At 42.1% G+C, this 16292-nt stretch overlaps 1 protein-coding gene and 1 long non-coding RNA gene across 4 annotated transcripts in view; one reads left to right on the top strand and one right to left on the bottom strand.

The window, feature by feature from the left end:
• The window catches only part of GRAMD3 (GRAM domain containing 3), a 140492-nt gene that overhangs the window by 41007 nt on the left and 83193 nt on the right, over positions 1 to 16292 (top strand). The gene's annotated exons all lie outside the window — the stretch shown is intronic.
• LOC106727736 overlaps positions 5076 to 16292 on the bottom strand; it is a 38063-nt gene continuing 26846 nt past the window's right edge. Inside the window, exon 3 of the long non-coding RNA XR_001363967.1 lies at positions 5076 to 5144. This is a non-coding gene — a long non-coding RNA (uncharacterized LOC106727736). The remainder of the gene's footprint in view (positions 5145 to 16292) is intronic.

Raw genomic sequence — 16292 nt, 5'->3', positions numbered from 1 at the left:
CCCTTCCTCTCTGTAAAAAAATCAATAAAATTAAAAAAAAAAAAAAGATCATCCAAGGAATGGACCTTCCTTCTAAATCTCCAGGTTTAAGCTTCACAAAGTGTCAAATTATCTTAATAATTTACTTATCCAAATAAGTCAACTTCGAAACAAGACACAACGAATGAACCATTATTGGCTAAACCTATCGCCTAGCCCTAGATAATAACTATCTCCCATTTAATTTGCCTCCTATTAAGGCAGGGTTTTTTTAAAACTAAAATAGAAGTTCTCACTGAAACACTTAAAAAAATCCTCAAAAACATAAAAACATACTTTCCTCACAAGTGGCAAAAATAGACTCTAGAATGCATAGTTAATATCCCCTGAAGGTCAGGCTTTCCCTGACCCACCCTGGGTACTATGCAAAGGTGCTCACTCTCCCATTTAATTTGCCTCCTATTAAGGCAGGGTTTTGTTAAAACTAAAATAGAAATTTTCACTGAAACACTTTAAAAAATCCTCAAAAACATAAAAACGTACTTTCCTCACAAGTGGCATAAATAGACTCTAGAATGCACAGTTACTATCCCCGAAGGTCAGGCTCTCCCTGACCCACCCTGGGTACTATGCAAAGGTGCTCATGAGGAGCATGCTCAGAAATGAGCGTGTGAGAGCATGAGGGGAACTCAGACCTAAGTCCGTTGTGAAACTAGGGATATTAGTCTCAGAAGCAAAGCTCAGAGGCCAGATGGAGGGATGCGGGTATGAGGGTCAACTCAAACATTTAAAGGTTTGTCATGTGGCAGAGCAGCTCTATAGGCCTAAAGAGCTAAAGTGGGAAAATGAATGGGAAGAGATGACAGACAGTCCAATCATTATAAAAGAGAACTCTAACCATCAGACTTACCAGAAGATCGGCTGGGCTTCCTTGAACAGTCATGATTTCCCTGTAGCAAGAGCTATTCAAGTCTTTGATCGATTCATTCAACATTCTGCATCCTTTTATTGAATAGCTAACTCAGGAGGCTTCACCCTGGCTACACACAGGTGAATAAAATAGCCATGGTTCCTGCTCTCATCCAAGGTAGAGTCTGGTAGGGTGATTTGGTCAGACATATAGAGGAGACTCAAACACACATCCAATTCTATGAAATAAAGGTCAGGGTCTTTCTCCATTTGGAGAGCCCCAAATATGGGGTTTTTTCCTTACTAAGAATGAGACAGCCAAATTAACAGCCTAAGGCTCGCTTAAAGAATATGTAGAATACTACTGGGATCATGGCATTAAAGTTATAACTGTGTGTCCGCAAAGTACAACAATAACACACACAAAAAGCCTCAAACCCATTTTCCTAAAGTGAACTATGCAGAATCAGCCTTTTGCTTTTGCAGTTCTTATAACTCAGAGTCCTACATCTATTTTATGGTTAGAAGATGCTTTTCCTTTGGAAACATGGAAGAACAGTGTTTTGTAATTAGGAAGGAAACACAAGACTGGTATATATTTAAGAAAGAAACTAAGAAGGATTTTTTTAAATAGTTAACATTTAGTCTCATAATTAAATTCCGTAATGCACAAAGTTGATTGAGTACAATCTCTTCTTGCTTATGAATTATAATTAGTGAAATTCATTTTCTAATCACTTTCCTAATCAGCACACTTCAAGATATAATCACTTTGCCTTAATCTCAATGTAACAACTATGATCTTAGACTTGAATCACGTCATTTGGGGAAATGACCTGCCGTAGCTAAAAGGCCTGGCTGAACAGAGGAGAGCTGTCTGGGGAAATTCCCGGTCAGCCTCCCTGACCCCCTAGCCTGGCTCCAGGCAATACAGAATTCACAAACATCCTTCATGGAAAATAAACCAGCATTAGAAAAAGCTCATTTCATTTCATTTTTTAAAGCTTTTTTTTTATATTTAAGACTAATCCAAAAAAAAAATCTATTAGCAACCTGCATATGAATCAATGCTAGAAGAAAAAGAACAATTCCAGGACTGAAAAGTCAAAAGCAGCAGGAGAGAACATGTACTCAGTTTCCCGAATAAGAGGAAATGTCTTACGGCAACTTCTGGAAACGGGTCAGCTTTCCCTAGTACTGAAACAGGAAACTTTACTATCAAATAGAACAATGACCCATTACATTATTATACAGTTTTCTAACCAGATGACCCGAGTAGTCCATGTTTCCGTGGCTGGCTAGGCTCAGAGCTCCTGAGAGAATCAATCCTTATGACTCCAGGTCATACACCAGGGACAGACACTGTAATCCCAGCAGGTTACAAAGTGTGTAAATCATAGAAGTAAGATCATAAGGACCAACAATAAATTGGAACACTCCCAGTTCATTGTTAGGCTTTTAAATTTTAACCAAACACACTGGTTGGTCATCTGTAGCTGAGGGTCACTATTTTGTGACGGCTGACCTGACCTTAGGGAAAAATCAAAAGCCTGGGGGTTGGGGGGCGGTCTGAGTCAGGTTTTAGACCCCAATCTGTTCCAGTATTGACCCTCCCCTCATCCCTGCCCCCTTTCCATGTCTCTGTGGGGCTTCAGCCAACATCCCCACAAGAGCTCAGGCCGTCACTGTGCCTGCTGTCACCCCACCCCAAGTGGAAAGAGGTCTTCCCTCCAAGTGTGACAGTTCTTTCAGCCAACTCAGAAAGCCTGGCACCAAGCCCACTAATAACAAACATACTGCTATTGAGTCCCAGGTTTGGCAAAATGCCACCTGGAAGGCCATTCTCAGCCTTCTCAAAGGAGGTGACTTACCTCTGTCTCTCTGCATAGGGGCCCCTGGGCCCCCAGAGCCCAGTCCAGGGTTCACCATTTCTTCCTTGAGACATTGTCCTGACCAGCAACGCTGAGATAGAAAGAGCTCTGAAAACTAACCAGCCTTTATAACTTTACTAGCAACACCTGGACTGAAGAGATGTGAGGCTGTAAGCAATATCTGTTCATCTCCCTTAGTGGGAATATTCACACACTTAGTGAAGCTGTGTTACTCCTTTGAATTACAAGCTGGGGATAGTCTGTAACATGCAGCACATGTGTCATATTATCTTTTGAAAATCCAAAAATATCCCTGAATTCCAAAACACGTCAGGCTCCTGGGTTTTGGATAAAGGCCTGTGGATCTGTGGTAGCTTCAAAATGAGTTCCAGGGTTTTCCTTCACTAGTTTCCTCAAGGGCCTGAGGTAATTATGCAGGATGTGTAGCTAAAGGGAGAAAGTCACATATAGAAATTAGAAGTTCTCATAATTGAGTCGACATTTACTGGGAGGAGAGGACTTTCATAGAGCCAGGAATTAGGGTAGAGTCTCCCCGAAGTCCTGCAGAAGAAATATCTACCCCTTAGGGGCCAGTTCCTCCTCTCCCTCGATCCCTTTGATTAATATGTACCCAGAACGGAGGCTACATATAGGGAAAACTATCTTTGAATTCAGTGGAAAATTCACCATACAATAAACCAGTTTTAAAATGATGATTTCTTAAAAGTAAAATAAATAAAATGATGATTTGATTCCCAAGTTTACCCAGAAGTTTGCTTCTGGAATACCATATTTTTCCATGTATAAGACACTATTTTTTTCTGAAATTAAGGGGCATCTTATACAGGGAAGTCAGCTGAGGAGGGCGGCTGAGCAGGGAGCCCCAAGGGTGCATAGCTGCCCGTACCTTGTCAAACAGGCCTCCTCCAATCAGGAGCCTTATTGTTACTGACGTCAGCTGATGCTGTAATTGGAGGTGGAGGTGGAGAGTGCACAGATGCAACAGGGACCAGAGCATTCTGAGCCCATAAAGATGTCAAAAAACAAAAAGATAAATACCGGTAAGCGATTGTCTTACTCTGCAAAATTCAAACTGAATGTAATCAGCTGTGCAAAAGAGCTTGGAAACAGAGCTGCAGAGAGACAATTTGAACCTCCTCCCACTGAGTGTATGATCAGACAGTGGAGAAAACAGGAAGAACAACTCCTTAAGATGCCAAAAAAGAAGAAGGCCTTAAGAGGAAAACCAGCAAAATGTTTAAAATATTGATTTCTTAATTTTGGGTTGGAAAAGTGGGGAGCTTCTCATACATGGGGGCATCTTATACATGAAAAAATACAGTAGTTAAAACAATAGAATTCTAAATATCGGATAAAGTAATCTTTATGAGTAAACCTAGGAATTTAAGTTCTTTTCATGTTACTCTTTACATGAGAAAATACATTCTGCATCTTATAAATAATGAAATACAAAAGGCCATTTATAACACATGCATTTCTAAGTTGGATGTTGCCTACAAAGTGTAGCATTTTTCTGTCATCATTTGTTGTTCAAGAAATAATAGGTACTAGAAATAGAGGCTCAACAAGAGACAATGAACCAGCCCCCACAGCTTAGACACTAGGGGGAGAGGCGGGGGGTTGGGGGGAGTAACACAGTTAAAGTAAACTCATCTTTATGTAAATTAAAGTTACATTTTTATTGTTGTAATTTTATGCATCAAAACTTTCCTATGATCAGTTTCATCTTATTTTAAAGCAGCTTTATATAACAGTTTGACGCACTGAAAGATTCACCTTTGAGTAACATGAAAGTCTCCAAATCTTCGCAAAGATCAGAGAGACTGTCTAAATACATACACTAATCCCCCAATTTCTGCTCATGAGGAAGAGGCTCTCTGCGAAAGAACAGTTTACAAAGTTCACAGTGGAATGCCAGCATCATTTCCCTCAAAATCAGACGTTCAATAATATTTGAATTTTAAAACAATAGAGGTGAAATCTGTCATTTAAAAAAAATCTACAACTTTGCCAAAAGAGAATGGAATGTTAATGACCGATAGCTGTAGTCCAAATTTTTAGAAAGTTTGTCACAACATTCTACATACCACACCTTTGAAAACAATGGCCTGGTGCTATTGAAATCCCCAGGTGAAATTGTCTGAGTGGAAATTAAAACACAACAGCGACTTTCCTTGAAATCAGGAAATCTCAAGATTCCACAGGGTCAGCACAAGTCTTACATTCGTCCTTTCTGTGATAGCAACATTTGATGGGGGGTGGGGGTGGTGGTAAAAGGGAAATAAAAAGAGTTAAAAGCCTTACTTTTCCTCCTGAAGGCTCATAGGAGACGTTGAAGGCACCAGTGTCAATGGAGATGGGAAACTGGGTAGAAAGCACATATTAGAATTACTTGTTGGCATCAACCACATAATACCAAGGATAGAAAATCAGTCCACGCTTGATGTTAATCCCTGCAAGGAACAACAAAGAAATAACTAATTACCGAATTCAATCATGGGCATATGCAACTTTTATTCCTAAAAGCAATGAGGAATCCAGGGGCAAATGCCAGCCTGGAATTCAATAATCAGGATCCTCAAGTAGCAGAAAAAGGTCTGGAAGGCTTGGCTTCTGTATTTTATGGCGTTATTAACTGGGGAAATTTGGAAACTGTGGAAAATGTGGAAAGTCATTGACTAAGAAAATGAAATCGATCCAATTGGCCTTGTTCAGTGTCTAGAATTGGTAACCACTGGTCTTGGCACTGAGAGATTACGAAGATGTGCAAGACATCATCTCCATCTCAGTGGGGAGACAAGCTTGTACACATGTAAACCAGGAGAAAAGTATATGCAGCAGCCTAACAGAAACCAATCACTAATAGTCATGAGATTAGTTGCTCCCTATTCTAAAGGTCTTTCCATGTTTTAATTCATTTAATTATCACAACCATTCTACGAGATAGGTACTATTGCTCTCTCCCTTTTCACAGTGAGGAAACTACAGCTCAGAGAGGTTGAGAAATTTACCCAGGGTCACACAGCTCATAGGTGGTAGATCATAAGTTTAAATCCAGTGTCCAAATGTTACTCACCCTTGCCCACCACACAATACAGCATGTAAAGGATTTTAATTCTGACTATGGTGGGTGGGGGCAGGATGAGGTGGGGAAATAGGAAGAGAGGTTAAAAAAAAAAGCTTCTAGGAGGAACAGCAACTGAGATGTACATTGCCCAGATGGGCACAATATAACCTCCCTAGACCAAGTTTCCTTACCTCCCAACAAGTGGAATTGATGAGATTATCTCTGGAAATCCCTTTAAATTTTTTAATCACTTAGGAATTCACTCTTGTGACATCACGAGAGAACACACACAAAAAAACAAGCTTCAGAAAACAACACAACAGGAGTAATTAATAGCTGTGTGAGCGTGGGAAAGTTGTTTACCTGTCCTGAACCTTCGTTTCTTCACTGATGCAGTGAGCCAATCCTCAGAGTGTTGTTATAAAGAGTAAATCATCTATGCTAGATGCAGTGCCGGCACAATTAATTTTAGTATCTCCCTCCCTTTTCTTTCTTTCTTGAACGCACCTAAACCTTAGATCACTGTGTGGCTGGCTACATATTAGTAGAGCACACTTTGGAGGTAGATTGAAAAATAAAAGAATATGTGAGAGTATGAAATATCTTCTAAAATATCTGAAAGGTTCTAATTTGCAATACATCTATTTTATGTTAAAACTAGTGGCCCGATGCATGAAATTCGGGGATGTCCTAAACCAGCAGTCGGACATCCCTCTTGCAATCTGGGACCACTGCCTCCTAACCACCTCTGCCTGCCTGCCTGATTGCCCCTAACCCCTCTGCCTACCTGCCTGCCTGATCACCCCCAACTGCCTTCCCTTGCCGGCCTGGTTGTCCCCAACTGCCCTCCCCTGCAGGCCTGATCTCGCCCCCAAATGCCCTCCCCTGCCATTCTGATCGCCTCTAACTGCCTCTGCCTCGGCCCCCACCACCATAGCTTTGTCCAGAGGGAAGTCGAACATCCAGAAGATGGCTGGTCGACCCGGTCTAATTAGCATATTACCCTTTTATTAGTATAGATACTGGGTGTTTCTCTTGATCCTTTTAATTATACAAGTCAACGACCTCATTGAACAGTCACATGATAAACTGGAGACCCAGAGAGGAAGACACGTACTACTTATTCATAAGCTATGACTGGTATGGCTTAGGGAGCTTTCAATAGATAGTTAATAGGTTATGCAAAAAGTGCATAGTTAAGAGTTAAAAACTTTGTAATATTACACACTGAAGTTAATATGTGAATGAAAGTGGGTAGAAAAAGTCCTCTCCAAAAACTGTTGTCATCATTTAATTTATTATCAAAGATTTAGATGGAGCTAGTAAGACGCATATCCATAGAAAAGAGCAAGTAAAGGGACAGTGATTGTATTGATATCCAAGAGAAAAAAATAGATTAAAACCTGTATGTAAGTAGGTGTTCTGTTTCTTTTTTCTCTTAGTTTATTAACTCAGAATACACTTTTTAACCAGCTTTGGCTAAAGAGGTTGAGTGACTCCTTTGTTAGCTAAGCTACAGCTTTTACAGTGGCAAAGGCATCTGAGAGGAGAAAAGCCATGGACGCAGGCGAGATTGAAGCTGAGATCTAGCGGTTAAACATACCAGCCTGGCCACTGTTCTGAATGTGCAGCCTTAGCTTGTGACGTCAGCCTGAAGCGGACGCAGTGGGCCCGCTACAGAGGTTCCGCCTTCTACAGCTTTAGTAACTCCCTCTAGCATGGGACACAGATCACTCTACACACTGTGTGTTGCCATTAAATAATAAGGGCTGATGAGCTAAGGGAGGGCAATGCCCTTCATTTGTTAAAATATTCTGGTCGATATTAATGTGATGATGATAGTCAACAGTTTATATGAACTGAGTGCTCACTATATACCTGGCATGCTGTACTAATGCCATTATGTACATTAGCCCTTTAAATCCCCCTATACAATAGACACCACTGCTGTTCCTTTCTTTCTCTGACATGAGGAAATTAAGGCTTAGAGGGGTAGAAGGATGCATATTAGGATTCCCTTATCCTACTCCCCACACCCCGTCCCTCCCAGGCCAGGGCTCTTCTATTGCCAAGACACGTCACTCAGCAAGCTCAGCAAGAGCTGTTTACTGAGAGGATGTCACAGGCAGTGCCTGGGACAAGGGCAGAAAAGCAAAGACTGTAGGACCACGTAGGGGTTTCATCTAAGAAGCCAGGTGACTCTCACACCAGCTCGCATCTCCTTCACACTGTCTATTACAAATGTATACAGATACCTTCTCAGAATCTGAGGACCTGGGATTCCACAGGACCAGGCATTTCTTTATCTTTTTTCCTTTTTCTTTTTTTTTCTTTTTTTTTTTGGGGGGGGGGCAGGGCGGGGACCAAGCATTTTTAACCTCTGAATCTCCCTCTACTATATCATGTGTCTTATTAAAGAACTTATATATTTTTTGGTATGGAGGAAAGATGAGCTTTTAACTTCATTGCTTTGACTGACTACTAATAAAAATTAAATTCTGATTTTAGTTCGTTCATGCACTTAACACACAGGGAAACATTCTGTGTGCATCTGGTTTGCTTTTAAAAGTAGGAACTAACCCAAAGAAGCACAAAGCTCGGAAAAGGGTAAATGCACTGAGCTTCGCAAGTGAATCTATTTTAATAATTACTTTCTCCACATAAAATTCATTTAAAATCTCCAGTTTGCAATTTGGCAGATGTAACATTCCTGTGTAAAGTTGGGGTGCTTTTCTCCATTCTTATAGCTAGTCTGTGTGAGGCAGAAAGGGATAATGCTATGCCCATGAGCTCCAGGGTCTTTTCCTTGAGGCCGGCATTCTGCTGCTGTATTCCATTAATAGACTCACATTCCAGCACAAAGCACAGTGCTTGGACTAGAGCCCAGTTCTCCTGACTTTCCGTCTAGGGCCTTTCAACAAGTTGTGCAGATTGGTGAGGGGGTGCAGGGGGAAGGGGGGGATGGCTTGTGTTTGATCCAAAACAGAAGAACATGAAGCATCACAGGGCCATCTCCTGCCCCTTCCCATCACTTGACATCATGATGTCACTTGGTCCGAGAATTTGGTTGTGACATGTGAATGTGAAAGTTCTGTGTATGTATGTTTTGTGAATATCTGTCTATTGAACGCTCTCTCACTGGATAGAAAACTAACTCACTTATAGCAAGCAGGTGCTTATTTATTTTTATAGCTCCATCACTCAGAATATAGCATGGCACACAATAGGCATCAAAGAACAAACAAAAAAATGTTAATTGGAAGGAAGGGAGGAAAGAAGGAAGGAAAGAAGGAAGAAAGGAAGGAAGGGAGGAAGGAAGGAAGGAAGGAGGGGAGGGATAGATAGAGGGATGGAGGGAGGGATGAGTAGAGGGATGGAGGGAGGGAGAGAGAGAAAGAGGGAGGGAGGGAAGAAAGGAAGCATGGACAAGCTGTTCAGTTTGCCTCAAATGAAGAATCTATTTATGATTCAACCAAAAGATTGTGAAGCTACTTTCGAGAAATAGAAAAACTTTCTTTGCCGGAGGTGTTTTCTGCATTCCCTTCTCCCGTGCTCCTTCTTTGCCAGCTGATTTGTTGGATGATTTTCACCAATGTATAGTGCTACATAGAGGACAGATTGGAAGAAAAGGTAACAAAATGCTAATAGGAACTGTCAAGAAGGAGTAATAAAATGAAAATACGTAAAGACGAATGAAAAAATCAGAAAAAAGCAATAAAAAGTATGCAATGCGTGACATAAAGAAAAACGTAACATGCAGAAACTACTTTAACAATTATTGACTATGACTGTAACTGCTTCAAAACAAGGTGCTGACGGCACTGCACCGACTGCATTGTCAAAACATCCCACAGGGAGGAACACAGAACATGCCTAACCAGGGTGTGAGGAGAGAGAAAGACCAGTCCTCCTTGGGCGATGTGATCATTAATTCCCAAAACAAGGAAAGGAAGTAACTGTATGCCTGCTTCTCTATGAAACCATGAGAGAGTCCATAACTTTAAAGTGTTGCCTGTGGATTATAAACAGGGATTCTTGGATGTACTCCGAAGCTAGACCATCTGGGAGTCATGGGACCTCGCCGACCTCTCAAGCACTTGCAGTCAGCTAGCAGACAAGTGACAAGCAGCATGAGCCACAGATTTTCTCTTTTTAGTTGGTGGGGTGGGGGTAAAGGCATATAAGTTACATTTATTTTTCATTCACTCTTGTCCTTTCCCCTGCAAGTCACAAAAAAAGACCAATCACATTCAACACTAGGATATCTCGGGTCAACTAGAGTTCCAGGGGAGTGTAGTTGAGAAACAGTAGTTGGAAAAAACCACCCAGCGACACATTCATTCATTCTTTCAACAAATATTTACTAAGCGTCTAACATGAACCAGCACTGCGGTGAACATGACAGACATGCCCCCTTTTCTGTGAAGATTCCATTCTTGTAAGAGAGGACAGATAATAACCAAACGGACAAAGATAACAGCTCTGCGAGACCGTCTCCCACCAACCTTCTCTTCCCTCCTCACACTCCAGGCACTGAGTATGCCAAGCTCAGTCCTGCCTTGAGTTCTCCGCCCTCTTCCCTCTGGCTGGCAAGCCCTGTGATCACACCTCAGGGGGCTTCTTCCTTCCCCTCATTGAAGCCTCAGCCGAGGTGTCACCTCTAGAAAAGGCCTCCCTCGCCTTCCTGTGTAAAACCGGCCTTCCTCCCCCTCCACAGCTTTCTGTTTTCCTTAGGTCTCTCATCTGTTGACACTGTGTTCTGTGCTTGCTTTTTACATTTTTGCTCTCTCCTACTCAAACATAAGAGTCACTGCAGAATGGGTTTTGTCTGTTTTGTTCACTTCTGTATCTCATGCATGTAGAACAGTGCTGCTAGAAAATGCCCATTGACTCACATGCCCAATGACAAATATCTATAGTCAGATTGCCGAATCTATTATTTGCACTGTGATAGCTGGTCTCCAACGACGGTCCCCAGTGAACTACACTCCTGTATTCACACCTTGCCTTGAGCCTGGGCTGGCCCAGTGGCTCACCTTTGACCAACAGAATGCAACAGAGGTGAAGCTGCCTGATGTCCAGTCTACCCCATAGACAGCCTTGCAGATTTGACCTTGAATGGAACACATGCTCTGTAGGAAGCCAGACACCAAGTAAAAGGTCTAATGACACGGAGGCCACCATGCTGTAAGGAAGCCTAAGCTAGCCATGCGGAGAGACTAAAATGCTCAGCCAGTGCCCAGCTGTCCCAGCCATCCCAGCTGAAGCACCAGAGAGAGGAGTGCACATCCAGCTCAGTTGAGTCTTCAAATGACTCCAACCCAAGGTGCCATCTGGCTGCTACTGCATGGGCGACTCCCAAGTAAGAACCACCCAGCCGAGCCCCATCAATCCATCACACCATGAGAAAGAAACAAATTATTGTTAGGCCACCAAGCTTTGAAGTGGTTAGTTGTGCAGCAATAGATAACTGCCAAAATGCAGCTCCAAAGACAGCTCTATATTCAACCACTTCCTTCCCTAATAATGTATGTATGTATCTGAGAGTCCTGGGCTTCCCACCCCTACCCCCCAACCACACACACACACACACACACACACACACACACACACACTCGCTCTCCCCTATAAGTCATTTGTCTCTGCCATCAACAAACCTTGCTTTGTTCTGTTCACTCTCTTACACCCCTACAAGCACCTCACTAGAAGTCAGGAAAGCTGGGTCTTCATCCTCATGGGATGCTGTAATTTTAGTCAAGTCACTAAGCTCTCTGAAGCTCAGGCTCTTTTCTGAAGAATGACAGCGAGAACTGGATTTTTAAATTTTGTTTTGTGTGTGGCAGGCAACCCTTTCCCCTATCCTCATGTAGAAACTAATACAGAACGGAAACATACGAAAGAGGTCCTAGCGGAAGAGGTCTAACTGAAGCAGTTGGTATACTGGGGTAGTGGTTAGAGGTAGGCAGTGGAGTCTGAAGACCTTATTTCAAACGCAGCTCTTTCCCCCACTCGCTCAAAGAGCCCTGGATTCCCTCAGAATCTGGTGGGAAAAAGTCACACTACTGAGTGGTCTCAGAGGCCTCCCCACTTCACATATTATGATCTATGACATTCACCATACAAAAAATAGACATGTAGTTTAAAACTTCGGGGTAGATTTTAACTTATTGTTTATATGCCATCATTTATTTTAATTTTTTAAAAATACGTATTGAACTAGAAGAGTTTGTATTGCTTCTGCTTTCTCACAGAATCAGATTTATTCTGTGTTTCCCAACTACCAACTGCCCCTAGACCAGTAAGCCCTTGCCATCTTGCCTAGTCTTCCCAACACAGGTGCTAAGCTTAGTTCTTGCCTCATCCCTGGAGAGAGATAGAGTACATGTTTCAGATTTCTCCATCTGCAGTATAACTTGGCTTGGGAAAAAGTGGTGCAGAACTATTCTATTTGCTTTTTTTAAATATATTTTTTATTGATTTCAGAGAGGAAGGGACAGGGAGAGAGATAGAAACATCAATGATGAGAGAGAATCATTGATCGGCTGCCTTCTGCATGCCCCCTACTGGGGATTGAGCCTGCAACCCAGGCATGTGCCCTTGACTGGAATCGAACCCAGGGCCCTTCAGTCTTCAGGCTGACGCTCTATCCACTGAGCCAAACTGGCAAGGGCCTATTTGCTTTATTTTAAGTATTGTTTTCAAAGTCCTATATAGTAGAAGGTTCCAAGTCTTCTATAGAATCCCATCCCAATGTTTATTCATTGGGAAACTTTCTTTCACATTTGACAGAAATCATTCAGTAAAGGTCCCCTACATGTAATGTTTCTCAACTTTCATCTTAAAATGTTTTTTAAAGTTTTATAATTAAGTTCTTCAGTGTTACCATATATTGCTATCTTCTGAACTCTCAATTTTTTCCCACTTCCTCCTTTGGATATTGACCTTAATTTGTAAACAGGGATGATGTGATGAGTGTTCCTGGAATCCTTTGACTTATGACATTGATGTATAAAATATTATGCATAGTTAAACTATTACTCAGCTTTCCAGGTTCCATCTTGATAAAAGCATCATCTTCTAAAACAGTGGTTCTCAACCTTCCTAATGCTGTGACCTTTAATACAGTTCCTCATGTTGTGGTGACCCCCAACCATAAAATTATTTTCGTGGCTACTTCATAACTGTAATTTTGCTACTGTTATGAATCATAATGTAAATATCTGATATGCAGGATGTATTTAGGCGACCCCTGTGAAAGGGTCATTCGACCCCCAAAGGGGTCGTGACCCACAGGTTGAGAACCGCTGTTCCAAAACATGTCCTCAGACAATATGCATTAAATTATAGGCATGTGACAACACTTTACCTGCACTTATATTGGCTATTAAATACATAATCTGCCACGTGTCATAAATTAGGTAACTACTTAACTACACATTACAACCTTAGCGCCACTCAAATCTCCAAACTCATATTTGAACTCTGCCACTAGGACTATGGACAGATGCACAGCGTATCTGACCAATCTTAAAAAGAGACCAATATTTGATCAATATTTGAAGCTATTAAAAGAAATCTCCTACCTCCTGAAAAGCGATGGTTTAGGCATGCATTTTCTACTGGTCTGCTTCAATAACTGCAAGAAAATATCAGCTGGAACTACTTTTGATATTAAAAATAAGAAATTATGTTCCCATAGGCTTGGAGGAAGAATGGCAAACATTTTTTTTATTGGAGCAAAATCAAAGAGCCTCCTAAAACATATTTTAGACATAATGTTCACTCTCTATTTTCTCACACTACAATGAAGTTTCTCCTATCGTTTGCCTGCTGCTGCCTTTTAAATACTGCACTCTATTTTATTGTATAATAACCCCAAGAATAAACAAATTGGGAAGCTGGTTCACAATGTCTTTTAACTTTAGGCAAATGTCACTATGTAAAATAATGTACTTTACTTGCTCCTTTCTAACTCCTCCCCACTCTAGGAAAGGACTATCTGCTATTTCCCCACAGGCTCCTTCCTACCCCACCCTTCCCCTCCTTTCTCACTTAAGATCTACTATTGAAGTCCTCATCCCATACACTGAAGAACAGGTTGCAGGGCAATTTCAGCTCTCCTTAATTGAGCTGTAAGCCCACGCTGGGGAACACTTCCCTTACTCATGCAGTAAAAGAGGCCTGACCACGGTTTGTCAAAGGTTAAACATAGGACTACCATCATGACCAGCAATTCCATTCATAGGTATTTTTACCCAAAAGGTAGCCACAGTAGCCAAAAAGCAGAAACAACCCCAATGTTCATCAACTGGTGATTGGATAAACAAATGTACGTATAATGGAATGTTATTTAGCCATAAAAAGAAATGAAGTACTGATACATACTACAACTTGGATGAACCTTGAAAACATGAAGTTTAGTGAAATAAGCCAGACACAGAAGAAATACTATTATTTGATTCCACTTATATGAGGTACCCAGAACAGACATATTCATAGAGACAGGAAGGAGAATAGAGGTTATTGTTGATGGTACAGAGTTTATGCTGGGGATGACTTTTTTTTACGTTTTGGGTATAGATAGTCGTGATGGTTACACACACTGTGAATGTATTTAATGTCACTGAATTATACACTTAACCAATGGTTAAAGTGATAAATATTACATATATTTTACTGCAATGAAAAAACTACTTGAGGGCAGAAAAAGTCAGTTCTGGCTTGAGATCTGTAGTGGGGACAGCATGGAGGGCACCTGAGAGTTACGGAGAGAGTCACTACCCAGAGTTTGGGAGGGTGACAACCTCTTCTAAATTCCAAGCCCATCCTCATCCTGAGTACGGGATGGAGCTAGAGAAAGGATGTGGAGGCTAAAGGCATAATGTTCCCAGGAAGAGCCTGCAATGGGCACTGAAGAGCATGGACTCCAAGCTTCCAGAGCCTTCCCCAGATGGGCTCCTGCAGGAGGGGCTCAGTGCTCGGGTAGCAAAAAACCAAACCAAACAAACAAAAAATAGGAAAACATAGAGAGAATATTTGTAGAATCTATATATATAAAAGCCTAAGCAACCATCGCAAGTGAACGGACGACCGAACAGGCTGCGTGGGGCGACTAGAGCAATGGGCACTGAAGAGCATGGACTCCAAGCTTCCAGAGCCTTCCCCAGATGGGCTCCTGCAGGAGGGGCTCAGTGCTCGGGTAGCAAAAAACCAAACCAAACAAACAAAAAATAGGAAAACATAGAGAGAATATTTGTAGAATCTATATATATAAAAGCCTAAGCAACCATCGAAAGTGAACGGATGACCGAACAGGCTGCGTGGGGCGACTAGGCCAGCAGGGGGGTTAGTGAGGGGCGACCAAACGACCGAGCAGCAGGCTGCATGGGGCGACCAGGCCCCCAGGATCAGGCCTAAACTGGCAGTCGGACATTTCCCAAGGGGTCCCAGATTGGAGATGGTGCAGGCTGGGCTGAGGGGACCACCCCCCACCCCTCCCGTGCATGAATTTTGTGCACCGGGCCTCTAGTACATTTATATAAACACTATGGTTGCATAGTCTTTGTAATTACTCTTAAGTCTAAAATTAATTTTAAAAGAAAAATGAAGGACTGCAGCCCCAGAGCAAAGAGTTAATAATATTTTCCCCCAGCCATGTCATACTCTACTATTGCCAGTTATAATTGTTTTAAAGTAAAGTTGGGCTTCCAACAAGTTATTCTTATCCTCAACTACTCTGTAACAGATTTGAAAACCAACCACACATAAGTTATTTGCTATATAAGGGAATGTTTAGAAGAATGCCTGGAACATTGCAGCTCTCAAAAATTTCTTCAATGAATAAATGGATGCTTCAGACAAAACCAGCAAGTCAAAACCTCACCAAGAGGCGGGAAGAAGGGGCATTCATTGTATTGGTTGGGTGCATAAAAAATAAGTTGTTAGGAGCTTTTGATCAAAGCTTCTCCCCTACAGAACTAGGAACGGTCAACCAGACAGCCACTGAAGGCAACCACCTCTCATTACCTTTGCTATTGAACTAATTAAGGCCCTGGGAAGCGCTCCTCAAGGAGGCAATATCCTATGTGAATAATTTAGGGCAGGACATAGCCAGCCCACACAGCGCATCTGTGTGACAGCCTCACGCAGCCGTATCCATTTCCTGTGTCTACAGCTGGCTGGTCACTTTTCAACCCCCTCGTTACAGTGCGGGTTTTAAAAAGCCCCTCTCATCAAGCACTGAAATACAGTGGATGCTGCCTTCCTAGGCAAATGTCTCACCTGCTTGGCCAATTAGCTTCCTTCCCAAGAAAGACTAGTTCAACAGGTTTCCTTTTTCTCTCCCTCCGCCCCCGGGGTGGGGAAGGAGGCTGTCCTTCGCCTCGGCCCTCCCCTTCCCTCCCTCGCGGCTCTTCCCCGCTCGCTCGGACCAATCGCGGCCGCTC

This window comes from Myotis brandtii, unplaced genomic scaffold (genome assembly GCF_000412655.1).
Source record: "Myotis brandtii unplaced genomic scaffold, ASM41265v1 scaffold470, whole genome shotgun sequence".
Classification (NCBI taxonomy): domain Eukaryota; kingdom Metazoa; phylum Chordata; class Mammalia; order Chiroptera; family Vespertilionidae; genus Myotis; species Myotis brandtii.
Note: the sequence above shows the minus strand (reverse complement) of the source record. Positions and strands in the feature narration are given on the sequence as shown.